Source organism: Gopherus evgoodei, chromosome 1 (genome assembly GCF_007399415.2).
Source record: "Gopherus evgoodei ecotype Sinaloan lineage chromosome 1, rGopEvg1_v1.p, whole genome shotgun sequence".
Lineage (NCBI taxonomy): Eukaryota > Metazoa > Chordata > Testudines > Testudinidae > Gopherus > Gopherus evgoodei.
The window spans coordinates 43240396-43266921 of NC_044322.1; the positions used below are offsets into that span (position 1 = coordinate 43240396).

At 39.6% G+C, this 26526-nt stretch overlaps 1 protein-coding gene and 1 long non-coding RNA gene across 2 annotated transcripts in view; one reads left to right on the forward strand and one right to left on the reverse strand.

Moving 5' to 3' along the window:
* Positions 1-26526, reverse strand: part of UBL3 (ubiquitin like 3) — a 63792-nt gene that overhangs the window by 22104 nt on the left and 15162 nt on the right. The window lies entirely within an intron of this gene.
* LOC115651703 lies at positions 19309-22301 on the forward strand. The gene is made up of 3 exons (XR_004000414.1): positions 19309-19407; positions 20023-20027; positions 22288-22301. It is a non-coding gene; the product is annotated as an uncharacterized LOC115651703 (long non-coding RNA).

Sequence of the window (26526 nt, forward strand, 5' to 3'; positions counted from 1 at the left end):
ATTTCTGTTCTATTCATACTCTATTGTGAAGCATGTTGCATTTGTTATATTTTAATGCTGTATTCCAAAGTGTTTTAAATAGAAATCTTTGAACAAGTGCAATAATTTTACATAGCTGAAATGAACAATACCTGCCACTGAATTTAGACACAGCTAGAAAAATTCTAGAAAAAAATGGCCATGCTGCAGTGTAGAGAGAGGTGAAGAGTTATTGGCCATTCATGTATGAGGTCACTGGTTATTCTTTTAACATACTGCACATACGTTACTAGCCAGAAAATCATGTGAAAAATAGCGGTCCCATGGTCAGCATACCTACAGAAATCTCAGCACTCTCTCCCAACCCAGCAGTTGGACATGGTAGAATTTGGGCTTCTCACCAATGTGTTGTCCTAGAGTCCTGGTGGTGGGACCCACAGTACTCTTTTGTTTCTATGGCTTGGCTACTATGCATCTGGTAAGTTTTTTTAGCCTCAACTGCAAGTATCAAGAAAGAAATCAAAAAAATTCTATACTTATAAGTTTGTTGTTTGTTTTTTTTAAGTGAGCAAAGCAGAGAATTACACCTTGAAGCAGAGACAGATTTCAGTTCACTTGAGCGGAAATACCATGAAATTAAATTTTTATCATCAGCAACTGATTCCAAGTTTCATTGGGCCTACTGTGTACCATGGCAGTTAGCCAGAATCTTGCCATTTCAAAGCACTATCTAAACCACTGAGCTGTGATAATTAAAGGTAAAATACAGGATATAAGATATTTTTATCTTTGATGCAAAAGACAGTAGTAAAGTTTAATTGAAATAGCTGTTTAAGTAACTATATAGATCTGGTTTACTCAAGTGAAAGTAAGCAACTCAGACATGAATGAAAGCAAAATCCCTTCTTCCTAATTGGGTTCTTCCTAATATAGCCTATAGCAAACATTTAATCACATGATAAGAGGATTGAGGATTGTGAGGTTACTTGCTAGTTCCCCTAGAACAAAACTCCTTACAAGCCAACAACATGATCTAGGGCCTAGGCCACTGAATGTGCTTCTCAGAGCAGGCTAATGGTCAAATCCTTACCTTCAGAGATTTTCAACCTTAATGAGTAACCCTTTAAGCACAATAAAACATAAAACTTGCTTTTAAAGAAATCTACATATTTCTTTTGTTCAAACAACATGGGATAAATTCACTGCTGATGTAGCCCCACTGAAGTCAACTGACTGACATCAATGGTGTTACATCACAGATGAAGTTTGACCCAGGTACTATTCTGTTCATTATATGCAGTTTTATATTTAAAAGGATATGTGTAGCTTTTCTGGATTTTTGCTGTATATGTCAGTCCAGTGCATGTCTCCTACCAATCAGTAGGTAGACAAAAATTATGATTATACCACTTCCCTTACAAAGGGAGCTTGAGTAGCATGAACTAACTACTTGTTACTAATGGGAAGAGATCATCTCTCAATTTTCCACCTCGAATGTTTCTTCTACATCTACTGTAGATTTCTATAAAGTAACCTGTACTTTACCAATTGCTATCTGATCATTTGATCCCTTTTGCAGCCCTGAGTTCCCAATCCAATATTTCATAACAACTCTGGATGCCTATCTTAGGGTTTTATACAGCAGTCAGTGCCATGGTAGCGAAGCACTCCAGCTGAACTGGATCTGCACCAAGATGTCTAGTGGATTTTGTGGAATCTAGTGCTTTTCTCCCTTCCCTGATATAGGAGGCTCTGCCTGGGGAACATTAATATCCCTCACAGTGATTACAAAATAAGAAGACTTAATATTAGCAAGTTTTTTCCCCCATCCAACAACAATTCTTTTCTAATAAGCCACCTGATCTGCTTCACCAAAGAAGTGAGCAAGGTTATGGTCTATAAATTTGGCCAACTTGTGCAGCTCCCTCCATCTTAATAATTGTTTGTAAAGCACTCTGAAGTATTCTCTTTAGATGATTCAACAGTAAACAAAAATAATTTTCATAAGCTTCTTATCATTTAAGAATAAGTCTACAGCACAACTGATTCAAACATGTATGCAGCACAATGTATGATGATCCAAATTTAATAGGATTCCCACCTCCCCCATCTAAAAGCATTTTTCCATCACACCTGGCATAGGATAATTTTAGATCTGGGACATTTGGATGCTGAAGAGCAGCAGATTGACCATTTTCAGTCTCATCATCTTTGTCAGCTGCTCCAAATTAAGTGGCAGGACAAGATCAACAATGAACATACTTGTAGCCAAACCCAGCAACCGCCTCCATCAGCACTGGTTCGGTTTTGAAAGCTTTCCTGGTGCAGACATATTAGGATGGAAGACCAATGAATTATGAAGTTCCTTTACCAAGCAATGCAGCTACAAATGGTCAACAATCACACAACTGCCAAAGCGTCAATGCCACCATAAGATTGTGAGTGATGGACAGACTGAAATCCAACCAGATCATTGTAAGGACCTAGCTAGAAATCAATCTCGGTGGCACTTGATCTGCAAGGAGGCTACATTCATTTTGGATTTGCCTTGAATGACGAATGAATGAGTGATTAGGCTCAATCATATTCAACATCCTCAAGAACATGTTTTCACCATGTATATTTAGTATATTTGGTACAAACACAGTTAACACCATGATAGAACTAAAGCTTGAAAGGAAGGACGCTTTTGCAGATAAAGCATTGGAATCGGACTCAGGAGACCTCTTTATTCAATTCCTGTCTTTGCCACAGACTTCGCAAATCACTTCATCTCCATCCCAGTTCTCATCTGAAAAATGGGGGTAATAATCCTTCCCTCTTCCTACATTCTGTTCCTTCTGTCTATTTAGACAGTAAACTTCCAGGGGTCTGCTCTCGTAAAGTCACCACTAAAATGGGGTCCTGATCTCTAAAACCAGATGTTTTAAAATTGAGTATGTCTGTGATATTTTAATGGATCTCATAATGCTTTTCACAGACTATGCACATCATTTTAAAATAAAGGCATTTACCTGAACATTAGTTTTAAAAGATTATTGACTAAGGGGTTAATCAACACAAGTGATGAAGAAGAACTATTCCTCAGAAAATAAGAATAACTAAACCTAGTTCAGGGGTTGGCAACCTTTCAGAAGTGATGTGCTGAGTCTTCATTTATTCACTCTAATTTAAGATTTCGGGTGCCAGTAATACATTTTAACGTTTTTAGAAGGTCTCTTTCTCTAAGTCTATAATATATAACTAAACTATTGATGTAAAGTAAATAAGTAAAGTAAATAAAAATGTTTAAGAAGCTTCATTTAAAATTAAATTAAAATGCAGAGCTCCCTGGACCAGCGGCCAGGACCCAGGCAGTGTGAGTGCCACTGAAAATCAGCTCGCGTGCCATGCCATAGGTTGCCAACCCCTGCCCTAGATAATGTTTGATGAGCTCTGTTACAGTCATGGCATAGTTACATTTACAATTCCACAACTGTCTTCCAAAAACTAAAGTGTACCATCACAAGACACTACAATGAATACAAGAAACAGCTGTTCAATATGAAGAGAGAAAAAATCCACAGTTAAAGCTATTCCATTCTTTCCAATATGTTTGTCAGACAAATCATTGTACATAGCTGAAAGGAGGAACTGGCGTTTAAAAAGAAGACTGCATTTGTTTTACAAACTAGCTATCAAGAAAACTATTGTCTCAAGCTGTCCATGCTAACCACAGACAATTTGCATCAACCTGCGACTAGTGATACTGTCACTTAGTGGTGCCACAGACAGCTATGGCATCATCTGCTTTACTATTACCACTCTCATTTATAAATTAGTGTTCTTAGAACATTTATGAATTCTCATGTGAATACAATTGTAATTCATTGATTTCTTCAACAGACAAGAGTCTTCAGCTGAAATAAATAGACTATCAAGTTATACAGGAGGACTGTTACAAACACTGAACAGCTGCGTAGTATCACAAACCAAGGAGATGAGTAGGTGGATAAATGCATGCAATGTCAGACGTTGTCCAGCATTTTTCCTCCCCGCTATCCCTGAACACACAATGATATAAAAAAGTTGCACCTCTTGCTGTCTTTGGAACAATTGGGTAGAAAGGACAAAATACAGCTGCATATATAATTTTATTTCCATGAACTTGCCCAAGTGTCCGATCTTCTACATAGAGAAGCACCATTTGGGTCAGTTAGTTCTGATTTGCCCCCAAAGAACTTTGGCCAGCATTTAAAACTTAAATTGAATTTCTAGAGATGGGTGCAGCCCAGAGAACAAAGATGAAAGAAACTAGCAAAAGTAGCACACAAGAGAAAACAAAGATGACAGGCAGAAGGAATAACTAAAAATTAAACTTATGGAGAGGGAACACCAGTTTGGCCCCGTGAAGAACAAAGGATTCCAGAAATAATGACGGCAAGGGGAAGAACAGTAGCTAAAGGAAGGTGCTCAAATACCATGGTGATGAATGTATTATAAAGTGAGACAGATATAGTCATCCATGGGAACACTGAACAAGGATGGTGAAGAGAGAGTTCCCAAATTTGAACATGAGCCAAATTCTGCTCTCAGTTTCACTTGGACGACAGCACTACATGGATGCCACAGTTCTGAATTTGATTTGTTATGCCTAAATTATAAGGCAATAAAGAAAAAGAATGGGAAGGAAAAAACACAAAATATTTCACCTAGTGGAGGGGAAGGAGGAAGCAGAGAAATAAGGATTTTTATGGAAAAGAGAAGCTACATTTAATGGACTTTTCTTTGTTAATTTAACCTAAAAAATAAATATTTCCTGGACCACAAGAGGAGTTTTCATATACCTGACATGTTTATAACCCTTCTAGTCCCCTCCTTTGCCAAGAAACAATTTTCTGCAATATCTGTCCCAATCTACTCTCTAGCCAGTGGTACCTGAAGCAGCAAGATTTTCATTGACCCCACAAAATTTGTGGGTAATTTAATGCTGAATTCATCAACATTAATTTAATCCACTTCCCTTCTTCACTCTTTGGCTCAATCTCCCTTTGAAAGGAGCACTAGGGTCAGCATCCAGAGCGAGCAGATGGCGGTTAAGAACACTGGAGAAGCACAGGGCTCCCAGCTGGGCAGTTGGGGCAAGGAAGATGTCTCCTGCTCATCATCAAGCAAACAGAAGAATATGCAGAAACTTTGAATAGTTTCTTGACTAATTCAACAGTAGCCCAGAATAATGATGTACATTGTCTGAAGCATAAAACCAAAACCGTACAAACAGAGAGACACCATCATGACAATCTGATGATGCAAAGTAGGGGCTTTGGGAACTGGTGCAACTCAGTACCTCTTATTCTTTGCCTGTGGCACATAATAATCTAGTCTCCTATAGGCTGTAATAACGATCTGATTTTAGTTGTGTTTAGTGTGTAGGTGCTGGGTGGTTTTGGGGGACTGCGATATATAGGAGGTCAGACTCCTCTTAAATTCTATGCAAAGGTTGTTTTATTTTAAAGTTACGTTTCTACCTTACCAGAATATACTATTAGTTCTTAAAACTATAAAGTAAGATTATATATATACACACACACACGTCTCAGCCTCAACATAACTAACATATCTAGCTAAGAACTCATTTATTAAAACTCAAATGAACGAAATCAAAGGGTCATTTCATTACTGCATAGCGGAATTACTCAAAATCAGCCACAATAAACATCTACTTGCATGCAGCTGTTATGTAGGAGTTATTTAAAGGCAGGTAAGCTGACAACACATATTCACACACAATAAACTTACCCAACTTCTTTAATCAATATACAGTTATGAAAAAGTTAAATTATATAAACTATATAAGAAGTGGAGTACATCAGTCTATGCTCACACAAGGTAAAATACTTTGGCAACAAAGATTAGAGAGGCGTTAACGTTGGCTTCCTTATTCAATCAGCAGGTGAGCGGATGCCCCATTGCAACTGTCCATATATAGGTCACTGAGGATTCCTTGAAAAAGCAGAAGCACAATAAATGTCTTGTTGCTAATATAACTGGTTTTGTATGTTTAAGTTTTCATGAGCACATACATTGTGACATGACATTTTTACAGGAAGAGGAACTGGGGGACTCAGATTTACCAAAGATTTTTTAACTTTCCCTTGTTTATCCATATCTTACTAAATTTCCTATTTCTCAAAAGGTACTGATGACAAGGACTTGCTTTTCTTCTCAATCCCCTCTCGTACTACTTGATCCTGCAGGAATGCCTTAATGTTGACCTTGGACTCAACATAACTTCCACAGCAACAGATCCATCTGAATGATACAGAATTAAGTACTTCCCCATAGTATCAAGAAGGAGAAGTTGTGCTGAGGGAGAACATGTATCCAAATACATACTTCCAGCACAGCAAAGGGAAGTACTAGTAAACTGCTTTTGGTGCAAGCTGTCTCTTTACAAGTTTAGCATCAGTGCTAAAATCTGTCTTTGAGGTCAAGAAGGATGGTCCAGTGGCTAGCACTAGCCTGGAACCTGGTAGACTTGGATTCAGTTCCTGGCTCTGCTACAGATTGTGTGACCTTGAGCAAGCCAGGGTCTTTGTACTACAGTTCACCTATATGTAAAATGTGAATAATGGTACTTCCCTGTGTCACAGCTGTGTTGTGAGACATTCAGATACTACTGAAAGGGCACACAGACTGGATAAAAACGGGTTTATTTTATTCAAATTTTTAAAAATTAAATTTTTAAATGTTTTTTATTTAAATGAGATTTTTTAAAATTTAAGTTTAATAAAAATTTAAAATAAACCTTATTAAATTTTAAATTTAAATTATGACAGCTTACATTAAGGCCTAAACTTACTGTAATTTATTAAAATAATTTAAATTAGATAAAAATAATAATATTAAGCAGCATAGGTTTGCTGCCACCTTTTAAAGAAAATCATACCACTGAACTGATGGAAATCACTGGCTAAGCACCAGGAACCAGAGTTTGCTAAAGGGCTAATGCAGCTTGTGAATAGCTGTTGCCTTTTCTACAGATGCAGGGAGAATATTTTCTTCATTTGTTTATTCAACTAGGTCAGTTCAATGAGGCACTTACTGAAAGTTAATAAACTAATGTGAGTTGAAAAAGCAGAAAAGCTTCCAAACTATTAATAAAAATCAAATGTGAGAGAATAAAATCTACTAGTTCTAAAAATCTCAAAGGACGCAATGACCAAAACCAATCAGTTCCATTCACTAACTATAGATATGATTTATTAAAGAAAATAAATATTTTCAGTTTTGAATGCAAAACAATTTCATATAAACTTTGACAAACTTTTTTTATGTATTCAGCATATGTAAGAGCTTTATTTAACTAATAAAAACATTTTAAAATTATAGTTTTATGCATTTTAATTTAATTTTAATGTCCATCCAAACAGAGTGTGGCAAAAATCACAACTGAAAATTAGCAAAGAATCCTGTGGCACCTTACAGACTAACAGACGTTTTGGAGCATGAGCTTTCGTGGGTGAATACCCACTTCCTCAGATGCATCTGAGGAAGTGGGTATTCACCCACGAAAGCTCATGCTCCAAAACGTCTGTTAGTCTGTAAGGTGCCACAGGATTCTTTGCTGCTTTTACAGATCCAGACTAACACGGCTACCCTCTGATAACTGAAAATTAGTCATTCTCTAGTAAAGAAATATATCATTCACCATTTTTAACTACCAGTACTTAAATAAATGTGGCTAGATATAGTGTATCCGCCTGGTTAGCAAAAAAGGTTATATTTCATTGAAAAAAAAATCAATGTTGTAATCATTACTAGCCAATAAGAATAAAAATGTATTTAGGAAAATAGTTAATCCAAATACTAAACAAGATTAAAATTATTTACCGGTAAATTGTTTTGATTTACATCAATCCACTGAGGAAAGAGGGGGGATATAAGTACCTACGATTTTTTTTGAATAATCAGTGTGCTAATCCATGTTCTTTCTCCAAATTCTGAGTCTCTTGAGGACTTTCATAGAAGCTTCAATTAAGAACACTTCTACCTCAATACAATGCGACCCGATATAACACAAATTCGGCTATAATGCGGTAAAGCAACGCTCTGGGGGGGCAGGGCTGTGTGCTCCAGCGGATCGAAGCAAGTTCAATATAACGTGGTTTCACCTATAACATGGTAAGATTTTTTGGCGTCCAAGGACAGCACTATATCGGGGCAGAGGTGTAACAAATTGTGCATTACAGCCAAGAATAAAAGCTTGTCCAAATAATTCTAGTTGACTAAAACTGTACTAGGAAACTGCTTTTGATAGAGAGTCTTTCATCAGACAAACACGATAAATACTCTACTTCTATTACGCCATCACTAAAATTCAATTTCAAATTTTAAAAGCTGACAACTCAGTACTATAAAACTGCAGTACTGACAACAAACAAATTTCTCCCAGATCCAAACCCATGGTATTTTGGACCTTTCCAATATCTGCCTCAAAGGTAGCATTAAAAAGTTTAATTAGCTCTTGATGCAAGTACTGAACCAGCTGATCATCTTCACCTTCCTCCCTAAATGCGTCACTAAAATCATCAGGGGGCTATCTGTGCTGTGAAGGAAGAGACTATTATTGTGATTACCTGCTGCAATCTCTCTCACAAACTACAGCAGCTACAGTGCAGTTCTTTAGAATGAATATAGCTCTGCACTTGACAGGACAGTACTCCCAGTGTTTGCAGTCATTCCAAGGTTTCTTAGAGCAGAGAACACACCAATATATTTACAATTAGCCCATTATTTAGTTGTCAGGAGAATGAGTTGACCTATACCAGATGTTCTCAAACTATGGTGCACACCCCCCCCGGGGGGCGCTGCAGAATGTTCGGGCAAGCCCAGTGTGGCAGAAACGTTCGGGGGTGGAAAGCCACCGCCACCCTGATTCACCTTAGTGAATAAACCCACAGACTGGGTGGCTTAGTTGGGGGGGGAGGGGTCCAAAATAAAAAATTGTAACTTAAAGGGAATTTCAGCTCAAAAAAAGTTTAAAAACTACTGACCTATACTACATTAAAAAATCCCTGTATAGTAGGTAAAAGAACTAAACTTGCAGAAGTCATTTGTCTGATATGTATCCCAATATAATATAATGGACCAGATTCCAACCCATTAAAACACAAAATAAGAATCTCTGGGGATAGAATGTCTGATAACTTTGGTATTAATAAAGGACAAAATAAATTATTTGAAAGTTCAAAATATAAATCAGACATACTATTGCATCTCAGGAGAGAGACAAGGTTGTTAGCAAGCATACAAACGAATACAAATGGTGAGAACATTTTCACTGACATCTAGAATACTAATGCAGGGACAAGTAAATTATACCAGATTGGAAGATAAAACTCTATACAAAAATGTTCCTGGGAAAAATAATTCAAGAGGTATTACACACCCATTAAATATTAATACTAACATTTTATGTAGAATTCTGAGAAAAATTTGTTTGCCATTGCATAAAGACAAAAGAAAACTGAGACAGTAATAACTGCCAGCATACAGATTTGTGCTTTTTTTTAAAAGACACTCTTCAAGAAGCTTTCATTTGTAGTTAGCAATTATTGTCATTTATCATATAATACATGCTAAGATTCATAATTTACTCTTAATAAATAACTCTGCTAAATCAAGCAAAATGTTTTAGTTCAGCGGTTCCAAAACTTTCTATTAAGGTGGCTTACCAACTGCATTTTGACTTTCTGGGGAACCCACCATTACCCCTGCTATCCCTCCCCTCCCTCTCAGCCCTCCAGTCCCCCCCCTTCTTAGGCCAAGCCCCCTATTTGGTTCACCCAAGAACCCCTTGCTCTCACTCTCCCAGCCTTGCCGCCTCCAGTAGCCCCAGCCACCTCTTCTGTCCTCACAGCAAGGCCAAGATCACTACACTAAGCTATTGACTGTCTGCTCACTGGCTCTGGGCACTTTCTCAGCACTGCTGCTGCCTGGATCCTCCACACTGCTGCTTGCTGCCCAGAGGAAGTGAGCTCAGAATCCACTGACCAGAGGCAGCATGGAGGAAGCAGCCCACGCCTTCCCTGCCCATGCCCCAGAAATGTTTCCTAAGTGCTGCTCCTTGGATCCTGCTCCCCAAAATGCTGCTGCCTGCTGACTATAGGAAGTGAGAGCATGAAGTAGGGGAATGCCTCTAGGGCACACACAAGGCAGGTATCGGCTGCTGACTGTCAGCTCACTCGCTGGCTTGGGCCACTTCCTTTGCGCTACTGCTGAGGCCTGCTGGAAGCGAGGAAGGAAGCTCTTCCAGGGCATGCACAGCCTACCTACACCCTTCCCAAGACCCACTGGTGCACTGGAACGCACCATGTGGGAAACACTGTTTTAGTTCATTTAGAAGAAATATTTTGAATGAATTCCTGAAATACTTGGTACTGCATTATAGTTTGCTGTTTTAACTCAAAAGCAATAAATAAATAAGGACCTTATCAGGAGACTGATAGCCTATGCACTGGATTCTGCATTGCACAGAGTCCCACTGGAGTCAATGGGGCTCAGCATATGCTTAGACTACTGTGTCTGTGCAATCAGTCACAGGATCATGGTTTAACTGATTAATATTAAACCACACTCAGTCCCAAAAAGTTATTGTCTGAGGGCCTGATCCAATCCCCACAGAACTCAATGAGAAAAATTCTCATTGACTTCCATTGTGCAGGATCTGTGCCTTAGTCCACAATTTTAAAGCAGTATAATAAAAATATGAAATTAGAAAAGGCAAAATGTCATTTTGCATTATTTCCATGAAGTTACATACAGCAGCAAAATTATACATAATGCAAAATAGGAAGAAGTGGGGGAAATGGTAAAACACCTACTCAGAAATTTATTTGCGTCTCTGGGTTTCAGAAACTGAGTTTAGGAACATAAATACCATCAAAGAGTAAACAAATGGTCTAACCCATCTGGATCCTGTCCCCGATATAGTCCAATGCTGGATACTTCAGAGGAAGTAGTAAAATCCTACAATGAGCCGAAATTGTGCAATGCTATATCATTGGGAAAAAAAATTTTTTTGGCTCATGATCATCTTCTGCCTTTAAGCATGAAAATTAACAGCTCTCACAGATTTTTATCTTCATGTAATGTACATACTCTTATTCAAAAAGTAATTTTAAAACATTTTTTAAAACACTTTTACTCAACTATCCTATTTGCCTCAACACCACCATACAGCAGAAAATTCCAGAGATTACTTATATACCTTTAAAAAAAGCTTCCCTTCATCCTTTTATGAATTTGCCACCTTTAAATTCCATAACTATCCCATGTCCTTGTATAATGGGAAAAGTAATATAGGTGTATATATGAACAGCCTTACTTAAGACATTCTGTCACCTTACCTTTCTTATCTGCACATCTCTTTTCTTATCTCAACTACTGAAATTAATATTTCTCTATATATTACTCCTGCATTTGTTCGACTCATAAAAAAACTACAACATACAATACTCAATTGTATTTTGAAAGACTATTTATCTTAAGGATGTCAAAGAAAAATAGTGTAATCTTACCCAAGAACGGTATACTTGCCCTTTCACGTAATGTGTGCATTCCATATTTCTCCTTGAGTTTTACTGTCCTTAATTTATAGCTACTCAGAATACACTATTTCCTAACTTAAAGTTAACGTTAATGTAATTCATGTGGAGGCATTTCAATTTATTCATTTGGTTGGAATCAAATACGATTTTATCAGGTATAAATTGAAGTAGTTTGAAGATCATAACTCGCTCTTTAGTATCACAGAAACAAACAAGTTATAGTAAGTTTATTATGACAACTTAAATGTATATGTAAAAGCAAAAAATCCTGTGGCACCTTATAGACTAACAGACGTTTTGGAGCATGAGCTTTCGTGGGTGAATACCCACTGTTATCAGATGCATGTAGTGGAAATTTCCAGGGGCAGGTATATATATGCAAACAAGCTAGAGATAACGAGGTTAGTTCAATCAGGGAGAATAAGGCCCTGTTCCAGCAGTTGAGGTGTGAAAACCAAGGGAGGAGAAACTGATTTTGTAGTTGGAAAGCCACATCAACCTCATGAAGAAACTTGCACAAACACAGACAGATATCATCTTCCTTTCCAAATGCAAACGGATGGACATCATACCAAATGGACTAAAGGTAAAAAATCCACTGCTATCTACATACTACACAGACCACAGTGAGATTATGCCATACTCTATCAAAGAAACTGAGGAACCACCTGATTAGCATCCTATACAGCAAACAGGAAAACATCAAAAAAGAGCTCTCCAACCTGGGGACTCTCATAAATAACCAAACTTCCATACAAACGAACTTCACTAAAATAAGACAGGAGATCTACATTACTCACTTCATCTCTCTACAAAGGAAAAAGGACTGTAAGCTGTCTAAACTCCTACCTGCCACATGGGGCCACAACCATGGTACCACTAACCCACCCAGCAATATGGTCAAACTACACACTCAGTCCAGAAGAAAAGTCTGTCCTATCTTGGGGACTCTCTTTCTGCCCTGCCACCCCTACCAACATGATACAGTTCTGCGGCGATCTGGAAGCCTACTTTCGCCATCTCCGACTCAAAGAATACTTTCAGGACAACACTGAACCGCGCACTGAGACACAGGTACCCTCCCACCAACAGCACAAGAAGAACAACTCCACATGGACTCCTCTTGAGGGTCGAAATGACAGTCTGGACCTAAACATTGAATGCTTCCGCCGACGTGCACAGGCAGAAATTGTGGAAAAACAACATCGCCTGCCTCATAACCTAAGTTGTGCAGAACGCAATGCTATTCACAGCCTCAGAAACCACCCCAACGTTATCATCAAAGAGGCTGATAAAGGAGGTACTGTTGTCATCATGAACAGGTCTGACTATCAAAAGGAGGCCACCAGACAAATCTCCAATACCAAATTCTACAGGCCACTTCCCTCAGATCCCACTGAGGAATACACTAAGAAACTGCACCATCTACTCAGGACACTCCCTACACTAACACTGGAACAAATCAACATACCCTTAGAATAACCTTGTTCGGAGCTCTATCTACTACCCAAGATCCACAAAACCCGGAAATCCTGGATGCCCCATCATCTCGGGCATTTGCACTCTCACTGAAGGACTGTCTGGATATGTGGACTCTCTACTCAGACCCTATGCCACCAGCACTCCCAGCTACCTCCGTGATACCTCTGATTTCCTGAGAAAACTACAATGCATTGGTGATCTTCCAGAAAATACCATCCTAGCCACCATGGATGTAGAGGCTCTCTACACAAACATCCCACACACAGATAGAATACAAGCTGTCAGGAACAGTATCCCTGATGATGCCACAGCACAACTGGCTGCTGAGCTCTGTGCCTTTATACTTACACACAACTATTTCAAATCTGATGGCAATATATATCTCCAGATCAGTGGCACCGCTATGGGCACCCGCATGGCCCCATAATATGCCAATATTTTTATGCCCGACCTGGAACAACGCTTCCTCAGCTCTCGTCCACTCATGCCCCTTCTCTACCTAAGCTACATTGATGACATCTTCATCATCTGGACCCAGAGGAAGGAGACTGGAAAAATTCCACCACGATTTCAACAGCTTCCACCCCACCATCAACCTCAGCCTGGACCAATCTACACGGCAGGTCCACTTCCTAGACACCACGGTGCAAATAAGTGATGGTCACATTAACACCACCCTATACGGAAAACCTAGCAACCGCTATGCCTACCTTCATGCCTCCAGCTTCTATCCCGGGCACATCACACGATCCATTGTCTACAGCCAAGCACTGAGGTACAACTGCATCTGCTCTAACCCCTCAGACAGAGACCAACACCTACAAAATCTCCACCAAGCATTCTCAAAACTACAATATCCGCACGAGGAAATAAGGAAACAGATCAACAGAGCCAGACGTGTACCCAGAAGCCTCCTACTGCAAGACAAACCCAAGAAAGAAACCAACAGGACTCCACTGGCCATCACATACAGTCCCCAGCTAAAACCCCTCCAACGCATCATCAGGGATCTACAACCCATCCTGGACAATGATCCCACACTTTCACAGGCCTTGGGTGGCAGGCCAGTCCTCGCCCACAACCTGCCAACCTGAAACATATCTCACCAGTAACTGCACACCGCACCATAGTAACTCTAGCTCAGGAACCAATCCATGCAACAAATCTCGATGCCAACTCTGTCCACATATCTACACCAGCGACACCATCACAGGACCTAACCCACATCAGCCACACCATCACCGGTTCCTTCACCTGCACGTCCACCAATGTAATATACGCCATTATATGCCAGCAATGCCCCTCTGCTATGTACATCGGCCAAACTGGACATCTCTATGGAAAAGGATAAATGGACACAAATCAGATATTAGGAATGGCAATATACAAAAACCTATAGGAGAACACTTCAACCTCCCTGGCCACACTATAGCAGACCTTAAGGTGGCCATCCTGCAGCAAAAATACTTCAGGATCAGACTTTCAAAGACAAACTGCTGAGTTTCAGTTCATCTGCAAATTTGACACTATCAGCTCAGGATTAAACAAAGACTGAATGGCTTGCCAACTACAAAACCAGTTTCTCTTCCCTTGGTTTTCACACGTCAACTGCTAGAACAGGGCCTCATCCTCCCTGATTGAACTAGCCTCGTTATCTCTAGCTTGTTTGCATATATATACCTGCCCCTGGAAATTTCCACTACATGCATCTGATAACAGTGGGTATTCACTCACGAAAGCTCATGCTCCAAAAACGTCTGTTAGTCTATAAGGTGCCACAGGATTCTTTGCTGCTTTTACAGATCCAGACTAACACGGCTACCCCTCTGATAAATGTATATGGTGACTTTTATCCAGAATGTTGCAAAGAGCTATACAAAATCAAATACTTCTTCTCAGCTAATTGTTTTTTTTTGTGGCTTGGTGATACAGGGGGTGGGCGTGGGGGGTGGAGGAGGACTGTGACTACATACAAACTTTAAAGGGGGACTGGAACATCTGGTATGTTAATCAAACTGAGGGAGATCATTTAGGAGAAGGATGCTTTGCACTCAAACTCCTCCTCCTCTTAGGCTTTATCTGTAGGTGTTCCTCAGCTTATGAATATCCAGTCTTAAGGACCTAGACAGAAACTGATCTAGGTAACATTTGATCTACACTCTACAAGGAGGCTACATCCCTTTTGGATTTGCCTTGAGAATGATGATGCTGATGATGAAAGTTTTCATATGAAAGTACAGTGGAGACTAATCTTATCTAGTATTGTACTGGCTGCTTTGCCAGAGAGGGGCTGCTGGGGAGCGAGTCCAACTGATGTTGCCAACCATAGAAAATTAACAGAAGGTAGGAATATTTTGTTCTTCTGCCAGCTGCTTTCATGGTGGACAGTGAGCTCCCAACTGGAGCATATTACAGATGAACTGGAAAGAGCCTCATCTCCACTCCTCCTGAGAAGTCTTTGAGACCCTCTGATTTGTAGCCCGCCTAGCTGCTGATACTGCTGTCTGAGAGATGACTTAAAACAAAAGAAACAAGAAAAGACTGGGGAAAACCTGCAAAAAGAGCATAGTGAGAAAGAGGACTTGATGCAAAAATCCCTTCTCACTGGCCACCATCTACTTAAATGACATACAGTGAAGAATATAACTGATTATCCACACTGGTGGCATTCAGGCTACAGAAACAGACACACTGGCAATCATTTCTCCAACAAAGTGCTGTCACTTATGTAGGTTGAACTCTGAGCAACTGATTATTAAGTATTTAACTAATGCCATAAATGTACTTGAGTTCTACAGAAACAAGACACAGCTCCTGTCCCAAAAGAAGAACTTCAGCTCAATCCAATTTAATCTGTAATGATTATTTAGGCAGGCAGAATGCAATTTCCAGAATTGGAACTTGTTCAGGATGCAAACTCACCATCCTTGCAAAAGTATGAGCCTGTGGTTTAAGTTTCAAAGACCATCCCTCCAGCAATGAAGCACTGACTTGGAGCATTGGTTTAACACAGACTCAGAGGCCAGAAAAACATCAACCGAATCACCAGCACCCATGGTGTCTGTGGTCAACATAACTAGGAGATCTCAGAGAAAATCTAAGTACTGACCAAAGTAGGGCTTGATTAGCTTATGAGATCTAGTGAGATTACAGACCGAAATGTTATGGGTTCAGGCGAAAAGTATGTCTTTATTGGGACTGAATTTAAATTATTCTAAAGATTTCAATCTTATCTATATTATTTAATTAATGTGTGCCTTGGCATTGAAATTAGAGCCAGTAATCAAACATTTTATTTCCCTTTACACACACAAGCCTGAACAGTACAAAATGTAGAACAAATATTTGATTTCATGAAGTAACACTAATTACTTACTTCTCATTTGGTTAAAGCAAACAAACATTTAAGTGTACACAGACTGCTAATAATGAATTCCTTAATTCACATTAGATCTTTATTGCACAACACAGAGCTATTCTGGGCAGAATATTTACTATTTTTAGAATTTGTCACAACTATATTAATGGCTCTTGAAAACCATGAAATTCCGCTGCAGATTATAAATGTAACCCAATTATGTTAAGAACAGGAGGTTATACACATATGGTTAGAATGGAAGCTACAATTAAGGTTGCCAAAACATTTCCATTTTAACCTTCGGTTATCAGTCATGCTTAACTTTCTGAACCTTGTACCATTTCAGGTTGAAATTTCCCAAACCTGGCCATTGCTCAAGAGTGATTTTGTTTAAAGTATGAATAAGAACAATTCACCCATTTTTTAAAATAGTAGAAAGAGGGGAAACTACTTTCTCACATTAAAAAAAAGAGCAATCTTTTTTTGAACAGCTCTAACCAAGATGACAAAGTGGAAAGTAGAAAATAGGAAGGGAAGATACGCATTTGTAAATTTAAAATGAACTACATACCATAGAAACTTTCTAATAAGCATTTCAGCAATTAAATAAAACTGTTTACTTAAACAAGACACAACTATGCCCATCTGGAAACAGCTTTGCCTTATTTAAGAGCAGGTGTCCCCAGATGTCTATTTGGCAACTAATGCATGAAAAAGTATTTAACCTTCTCTAAGCAAACATTCTTTAACGGAAGTTCTATTTTGGTTTCCTACTTAGGATTCACAACAAACCAAATGTGATCACAGACTAAGCTCTGCCAGAGACAGTATCTGCTTCAAGACTCTATTTCTGTGAAAGCAGATGAACAGTTCATTTAAAAAAAAATATTTAAGCATATTCCGTAATATGAACTCTAGAGTGTCAATGCTCAACTTCCCTACTGAAACACTGGCATAATAGCAAATTTTCCCAATACCTTCTGAGAAGTCACTTCCTGCTTTAGCTCTGCTATGGCTTTGTACCACATAGCAAAAAGGAGCCACCAATCTTTGATCAAGCTCATGAAATACTGTATTGGCTGACAGAAAAAAAAAATCTTTGTGAACATGCAAATAGCTGTACCATGGTATTTAGTGAAATATCAATGTGACAAGCAAAAACTGAAAAGAAAAAGTTCCTCCCCTCCACCGCTCACCCCAATCAAGTAAATAAGAACATAAAAATGCGCACACTGGGTCAGATCAATGATCCACCTAGCCCAGCATCCTGTCGTCCTGGAAGTATGCAATCAGGCAGCAGCGAAGGGGGGAATATACAGTACAGTACTGGGTTAAACGTAAACAAATAAAGGGAAAGCAGCATTTTTCTTCTGCATAGTAAAGTTTCAAGGCTGTATTAAGTTAATGTTCAGTTGTAAACATTTGAAAGAAAAACAAGGTTTTATTCAGAGTTACAAACAACCTCCATTCCCAAGGTAATCGTAACTCTGAGGTTCTACTGTATCTGATTCTTTTTTTAATCTAGTTATACTTTTGGTCTTCACAACAACCCTGGCAACGAGTTCAACAGGTTGACTGTGCATTGTGAGAAGAAGTACTTCCTTTTGTTTGTTTTAAACCTTCTGCCTATTAATTTCATTGTGTGACTCCTAGACCTTGTGTTCTGTGAAAGTAAATAACACTTCCTTATTCACTTTCTCCACACCAGTCATGATTTTATAGATCTCTATCATATCACCTGTTAGTCGTCCCTTTTCCAAGCTGAGAAGTCCCAGGCATTTTAATCTCTCCTCATAAGAAAGCTATTCCATACCCCTAATCATTTTTTTGCTTTTCTATACCTTTTCCAATTCTAATATATCTTTTTTCAGATAGGGCAACCAGAACTACACACATTATTCAAGGTTTGGGTGTACCATGGATTTATATAGTGGCATTATGATATTTTCTGTCTTACTATGTATCCCTTTCCTAATGGTTCCTGATATTCTGTTAACTTTTTTTGACTGCCGCTGCACATTGAGATGTTTTTACATAATTATCCACAATGACTCTCACATCACTTTTCTGAGTGTTAACTGCTAATTTAGACCCCATCATTTTGTATGCATAGTTGGGATTATGTTTTCCAATGTGCATTACTTTACATTTATCAGCACTGAATTTCATCTGCCATTTTGTTGTCCAGTCACCCAGTTTTGAGAGACCCCTTTGTAATTCCTCACAGTCTGCTTTGGATTTAACTGTCTTGAATAATTTTGTATTCTCTGCAAATTTTGCCACATCGCTGTTTTGCCACTGTTTTTTCCAGATCATTTATGAATATGTTGAACAGAAGTTGTCACAGTACAGACTTCTGAGGGACCACTATTTACCTCTCTCCATTCTGAAAACCCACCATTTCTTTCCACCTTTTGTGTCCTATCTTTTAACCAGTTACTTATCCCATGACTGCGTACTTTGCTTACGAGTCTTTGGTGAGGGACCTTGTCCAAGGCTTTCTGAAAGTCCAAGTACACTAAATCCACTGGATCACCCTTGTCCACATGTTTGTTGACCCACTCCTTTCAAAAAATTCTAATAGATTGGTGGGGCATGGTTTCCCTTTACAAAAACCATGTTGACTCTTCCCCAATAAATCATTTTCATTTTTGAGTCTGGTAATTCTGTTCTTTACTATACCTTCCACCAATCTGCCTGGTACTGAAGATAGGCTTACTTTTGAAACCTTTTTTAAAATTGGCTTCACATTAGCTATCCTCCAGTCATGCGGTACAGAAGCTGGTTTAAGTGACAGGTTACATACCACAGTTAGTAGCTCTGCAATTTCATTTTGAGTTCCTTTAGAATGCCTGGATGAATATCGTCTGGTCCTGGTGACTTATTACTATAAATTTATCAATTTATTCCAAAACCTCCTTTACTGACACATCAATCTGGGACAGTTCCTCAGATATGTCACCTAAAATGAATAGCTCAGGTGTGGAAATCTTCCTTGTGCTAAATGAATCAGTGAACACTGATGCAAAGAGTTCATTTAGCTTCTCCGCAATGGTCTTATCTTTCTTGAATGCACTTTTAACACTTCGATCATCCAGTGATCCCACTGATTATCTGGCAAATTTCCTACTTCTGATGTACTGAAAAATGGTTTGCTGTTAGTTTGTGCGTCTTTGGCTGGTTGCAAGGTTTTTTTCCTGACCTGCCTAATTATACTTTTACACTTGACTTGGCAGAGTTTATGTTTCTTTCTATTTTCCTCAGCAGGATTTGACTTCCAATTTTGGAAAGGATGCCTTTTTGCCTTTAACTGCTTCTTTTACTTGTTTAGTCATACTGGCACTTTTTTGATCCTCTTACTGTTTTTTAATTTAGGATACACATTTAATTTGAGCCTCTATTATTGCGTTTTCTATGCAGTCTGCAGGCATTTCACTTGTGACTGTTCCTTTTAATTTCAACTTAATTAGCATCCTCCTTTTTGTGTAGTTCCCCTGAAGTGAAATGCTATTGTGGTTGGCTTCTTTGGTATCTCTCCCCCCGGCCTCCAAGGATGTTAGCTTTAATTACATTACGGTTGAGTGGTTCAGCTATATTCACCTCTTGGACCAGATCCTGTGCTCCACTTAAGACTAAATCAAGAATTCTCCCCCCCCCTTGTGGGTTCTAGGACTAGCTGCTCCAAGAAGCAGTCATTAATGGTGTCCAGAAACCTTAATTCTGCATCCTGTCTTTCTGAGGTTACATGTATCCAGTCAATATGGGGATCACTGAAATCCCCCATTATTACTGAGCTTTCTATTTTTATAGCCTAATCTTCCTGAACATTTCACACAACCACCATCACCACAGGCCTGGTCTGATGGTCGGTAACATATTCCTATTGCTATACTCTTATTATTCAAGCATGGAATTTCTATCCATAGAGATTCTATGGTACAGCTTGATTCATTTTAAGATTTTTACTACATTAGACTCTAGGCTTTCTTTCACATATAGTGCCTCTCCCCACCAGCATGACCTATTCTGTCATTCCTGTATATTTTGTACCCTAGTATTACTATGTCCCATTGATTATATTCATTCCACCAAGTTTCTATAATGCCTGTTATATCAATACCTTCATTTAATACCAGGCACTCAAGTTCACTCATCTTAGTATTTTGACTTTTAGCATTCATATACAAGCACTTATAAAATTTGTCACTTTTTAGTTGTCTGCCACTATGTTATGTAATTAAATGGGACACTTTCATTTGACCAATATCAGGGGGCAGCTGTGTTAGTCTGTATCCACAAAAACAACAAGGAGTCTAGTGGCACCTTAAAGACTAACAGATTTATTTGGGCATAAGCTTTCGTGGGTAAAAAACCCACCTCTTCAGATGCATGGGGTCTTCATCAATTTCTATCCTCTCCTCTTTACTAGAATTTAAAGAATACCCATTAATAGACCCTACCCTACAGGATGTCTTTGATCCAACTATGTGCTTCTCCACACCTGTCAGCTTTTCTCCATACCTTCAGCCCTTAATTTAAAAGTTCCTCTACGGTCTTTTTAATTTTACATGCCTGCAATCTGGTTCCCTTCTGGTTTAAGTGGAGCCATCCTCCTATATAGGCTCCTCCTTTCCCAAAAGGTTTCCCATTTCCTAAAAAACCCAAATCCTCCTTCCTACTCTATCGTCTCCTCGATGTATTGAGACCCTGAAGTTCTGACTAACTGGCCTTGCACATAGAACTGGAAGCATTTCAGAGGATGCTACGACAGAGGTCCTGGACTTTTATCTCTTACCTAGCAGCCTAAATGTGGCCTCCAGGACCTCTCCCCTACCCCTATGTCATTTGTACCTACATGAACCACAACATGTACCAGCTCCTCCCAGCACTGCATATAAGCCTATCTAGATGTCTCAAGAGATTCACAGTCTTTTCACCCAGTAGGCAATTCACCATACCACTGGCTTCAGGAACTACAGCTAAGAATGCATGCACTCAAATAACCCCCCTGCAGAATATGCCCTTCCATACCATCATCTTGCTACCGTTACTAGGTGACAAAAGTTTTCACTGCCATGTGGTAGAAATGGCAGAAATCACAAGCAGCAGCAGCAGCACACTGCTTCATTTTCTCAGTTTGATTAACTGACTATCAGCAAGGCAATGGAGAGAGAGAGCGGCCTGGCCATGCCTCCGTGTAGGAGCCAGCGAGGGAACATGCCACTGCTTCCAAGAGCCACTTGAGGTAAGTGCTGCCCAGAGCCTGCACCTCCTCCCTCGCCCCAACCTCCTGCCTCACCTGATTCCCCGTCCACCCTCAGAACTCCTCAGTCCCAGTCCGGAGCACCCCCTGCACCCAAAACCTCTCATCTGCAGCCCCATCCCAGAGCCCATACCCCCAGCTGGAGCCTTCACCCCCTCCCACGCCCCAACCCCCAATTTCATGAGCATTCATGGCCCACTATACAATTTCCATACCCCAATGTGGCCTGCTCTCGAGAATCCTGTCTTTTGCTGACTCATCCATATGCACACATTCATCTACCATTTTCCATGCTGATGACTCAAGTCTACCTTTGCATACCTTACACCTCTGCCCCCTTCCTCCAGTCCCACAGATCTCTTTCTCTGGCTGTGCTGAAATTGCAGCTGGTAGTACGCCTTCCAGTCTGGATAGGCTGACACATTCCAGCTCCATTTGAGCCAGCTAAAATTAGCAATATGGATTCTGCAGCACAGGCTAGCCGCCTGAGTGCAAGCCCACTCAATCTCTGGGTCCAAGCTCAGGCATCATCATCGAATCTGCTATTATTAGCACTCTAGCTCGAGCAGAACTAGTATAGACCTGTCTACCCAGCCTGAGAGGCATACTACCAGCTGCAGTGTAGACACATCCTCTGGTATTTCCTCTCGACTGATCTGCTGCTAACCCAATTTGAATGTGGCCAAAAATAAGCTAATTTTTTATTCCCAAACCCTGACCCCTTCACCTTTCCTCACTGCTCAGGATCACACTCACCAACATTCTCATAACTTCGAGGTTCTCTGACCCTTCCCCCTCCTGCATATATATATAAAGACAATGTCTATCTCATCACTTTCCCCTTATTATTATTATATTTGTACAATTGAGGGGGCCAGGTATCCTATTTTTAAAGGGACAGTCTTGGTTTTGGGGACTTTTTCTTGTATAGGTGCCTATTACCCCCTACCGTCTGTCCCTTTTTTTCCCACAGTTGCTATCTGGTAACCCTATGTACAATCATAACACATAGTAGCTCGAGTTATGGACCAGAAACCTAGAGTGCTAGACTCTGTACGAACACAGAACAAAAAATGTTCTCTAAGAGTGGCAGAACTGCAATCACTTCAGAACCCAAGCAAAATGGGAATTGAAGACCCTCTGACTTAACTTTTTGTACTGTCACCCATTACCACAGTGTTTGAGCACCAGCTGATGGCCCTTGGCTGTTGCCAGTATTAAAGAGAACACTCAGGTTAGAATGTGAATACCAGTCTCTTAGGACAACTGATACATTTCTGAAATGAATAGGTACAACAACTGCAGATTCACAAGTTGCACTGATTAAAAGTTTGGCCTAGTATTATTACTAATAAAAATTCACATTCCCATCTAATTAAATGTTCCTGGACTGTAGTTCAGTAGAGTTTATGTAGTGTTCTTCACACAGGACATCACTAAAAACTTCAGAGTGAGATGGTCACACTGTAGCCTAAGGAGAAAAGGAAGGTTTTTAATGTGAGATTTAAAAAGAAGAAGAGACTGAGTCAGAAAGGGGAGAGGGGTTTTGGTTGAACAGAAGAATATATGGCAGGGATCGGCAACCTTTGGCATGCGGCCTGCCAGGGTAAGCACCCTGGCGGGCTGGGCCGGTTTGTTTACCTGCCGTGTCCACGTTTGGCCGATCGTGGCTCCCACTGACTGTGGTTCACCACTCCAGGCCCATGGAGGTGGCAGGAAGCGGCACGGGCTGAGGGATGTGCTGGCCGCCGCTTCCCGCAGCCCCCATTGACCTGAAGCGGTGAACCACAGCCAGTGGGAGCCGCAATCGGCCGAACCTGCGGACGCAGCAGGTACACAAACCGGCCTGGCCCACCAGGGTGCTTACCCTGGCAAACTGTGTGCCAAAGGTTGCCGATCCCTGATATATGGTAATCAAACCAAACAATATTGCCACCCCATGAATCGGAGGGTGGATCAAAAACAGTCTCTTTTATAAAAATAGATGTACTCATTCAAAAAACAAAAGAAAAAGAAAAAAAAACACACATTGCCTTATCCTGAACTCCTTATTGGTGTTGTTACTGTCATCTCCTGTCAGGAGCTGGTATTCCTATTGCAAGGGATGACTCAAGGGCAGCAACGAGCTTTTTGCCTCATTCGATTTTTCTCTCCAGAGAGCAGTACCAGCAGAAAGAAGAATATCTGGTAAACATTGTCAGGACATAAGAAGTAATAATAATAAAAAAGCAACTAAATACATAAGTCTACTTTTCTCTAGTAAATATTGTGTTGAAAAAGTATTACATGCAAGACAGTTATATTTACCTAAATCCCTTACCAGTTCTCTCTGAAATTTACTAAAACAACTACAATATTCAAATAAGTGTAAAACATCTGGAGATTTCCTGGCAGTCTTTTATTATTTGATTTTTTTTAAATAGTTCTTTTATTTTGCTTCTTCTGCCCAATCAACCAGGCAGCTAGTGCTATTTTTTTTTTTTTTAAATTAAAGCCATCTGGCCTGATTTTGGCATTCTGAGCAAATTCCAAACTTGTGTTCTCGTAGGTCCGAATCTGTGTTCTCAATAGGTCACTGACTATTACTTGGCTGCTCACAAATGTAGATTTGGCTTTATCTTTGACGGCCTACCTAGCCTAAGTGGCTTCCATTTGATCAACTCATCTAGCTCTTACAAATCGAGTTTCCAGATAGCTTTGTTTCTGAATTGAAATTTTAATTTTATTTTATATTAGTATTGTTTCATGTTTGTCAGTAACTAATGCTAAGTCATCGTCCCAGTGAAGGAGAAGACATGACAAAAAGACGTTTTACCTCTGTATCAATTTTTGTAGTCATTCCTCTGAAGACTAGATGGGAAAAGAAATGGAACTTTTTCCCTTAATTTAGACTATGGTTTTATCCAATCGTTCATCAAGATATATACCCTCAGTTATTTGAACAGGACCATTAAGTGCCTGGCTTGCCTCTTCATTTGTTAGGACCTCAGAGATGCTGTCTTGCATCAGTGTTAATTAGTATAGCTGTGGCTGCAAGCATTCAGTGAGGCATCAGAGAGTCCAAGACTGTGGCAAAGGAGAATTTTTTAAAGGGTAAATTTGAGGTCTTTGATCTTCCTAGAATGATCCTCTGACATTGAGACAGTGCCACATGAAGGGGGCCCATGCAAAACATGTACCAGTGGCAAAGGCTGCAGAAAATGCTTAATTTATTTTCAGGGCAGTTTCCCAACCATGCAGGAGACTAGAAGAGCAAAGCATTTCAGGCACTTATCAGTACATAGTAGGGTAATGAATACTATAGGAGACCATAAGACATCAATAAAACAGCCCTACTTTTTTGCTTCTTTCTGGTGGGTTTATCTACCACATTGAATGGACCAGAATGAGTGCCCTGTCAAAATAAAATGTTATTCTCCTGGGGAGCCCAGAAAATAAAGCTTGGCAGAACTAAGAAAGATCCCTGAACTCTCTAAACTCTGTAAATTAACAATTTTTCGGTGCTCTATGAATCTGCAGACTCACCTGATAACTCTGCTAGGAGTCAGAAAGAAGTGAGGATTTTCCATAGGGTGGAATTTAGTCCTTCAATTGACAATACTGTTCCTGCCTGAAGGAGCGGGGAAAGCCCACTAGAATGGTAAAATTGCCAGTGGTGAAGAACTCACAATTCTGTACAATATACTGCAACATCCACCGAATATTCCAGAGAAAACTAGCTGAATAAATATACAATACATTATCTCTTCCAGTTCCTTAAAAATCTTTCTGCTAGATTTCACTGAAGTCTTACAGTCTGATTCAACAGAGCATAGTTCCTGTAGAAGATGGCAGAATGATTTACCAACATTTACTTTTAAGATCACATTAAACACATTTCAGGTAATGCTCAGCCGCAAGGAGAGCTGTAAGCTTGAACTGCTTTCAGTAATTTTATAGAAAAATACTGATATCAAATTTAAAAATAAAAGTCTACTTTTACTGCACAACAAATAGCAGAATAATGCAATTATATTATATAACTGACCTACAACAACAATGTACTGTCTGTCTTTTTGCAGAATTAATATCAAATGTTCTCTTCATCTCAACACCCCAGTATGTTGCTTATCAATTGCAATAGCTACAATACTTAAATATATCTGCCAGTTTCAGTTTGTCAATGCCAGAGAGTTTATAACCCTGTAATTAAACAAAGTAAAAACATTCAATAAGTATATTTTCAATAAACAGCACTAGTCTGTATTATAACCAAAGTTGGTCAAAAAATTTTGCCTGAAACTTTTGGGAGGGGCAGAAAACACAGATTTGGGTTAACTGAAAAAATTCACAAATTCATGTTGTTTTTGGCAAATTGTTTCAGTCAAAAAAAGAAGAGAAAAAGATTCAGAAACAACTAAACGTTCATTTCAGTATTATCTAAACTATGGATTTGGAGCAATCAGATTTCTGAATTGCTCCGCTCCAGCTCTGGGCAAAAACCTACTGGTCCGTGCTCCAGCTCCAGGCTCCACTCCAAAGCTCTGATCTAAACTAAATGTTTCGATTTGGGGGGTTAGATTCACAAAGGGATGTTTGTCCCATTCACAAAATCATAGGGCTGGAAGGGACCTCGAGTCCAGCCACCTGTACAGAGCCAGGAACACGTAAATGAAGGAAAACCTAAACTGGAGGAAGAGGAGTTGGCAGTCAGGGCACTCACCTGGGATGTGGGAGACTCAGGTTTGATTCCCTTTTCTAGGGTGGAAACTTGCCCTAACCACTAACCTATAGGGTAGTCTGGGTGTCTCTCTCTCAAGATCTCCTTTTGAAACCTGCTGCACTTCGCATAAAATACCTGAATATTCATTGGA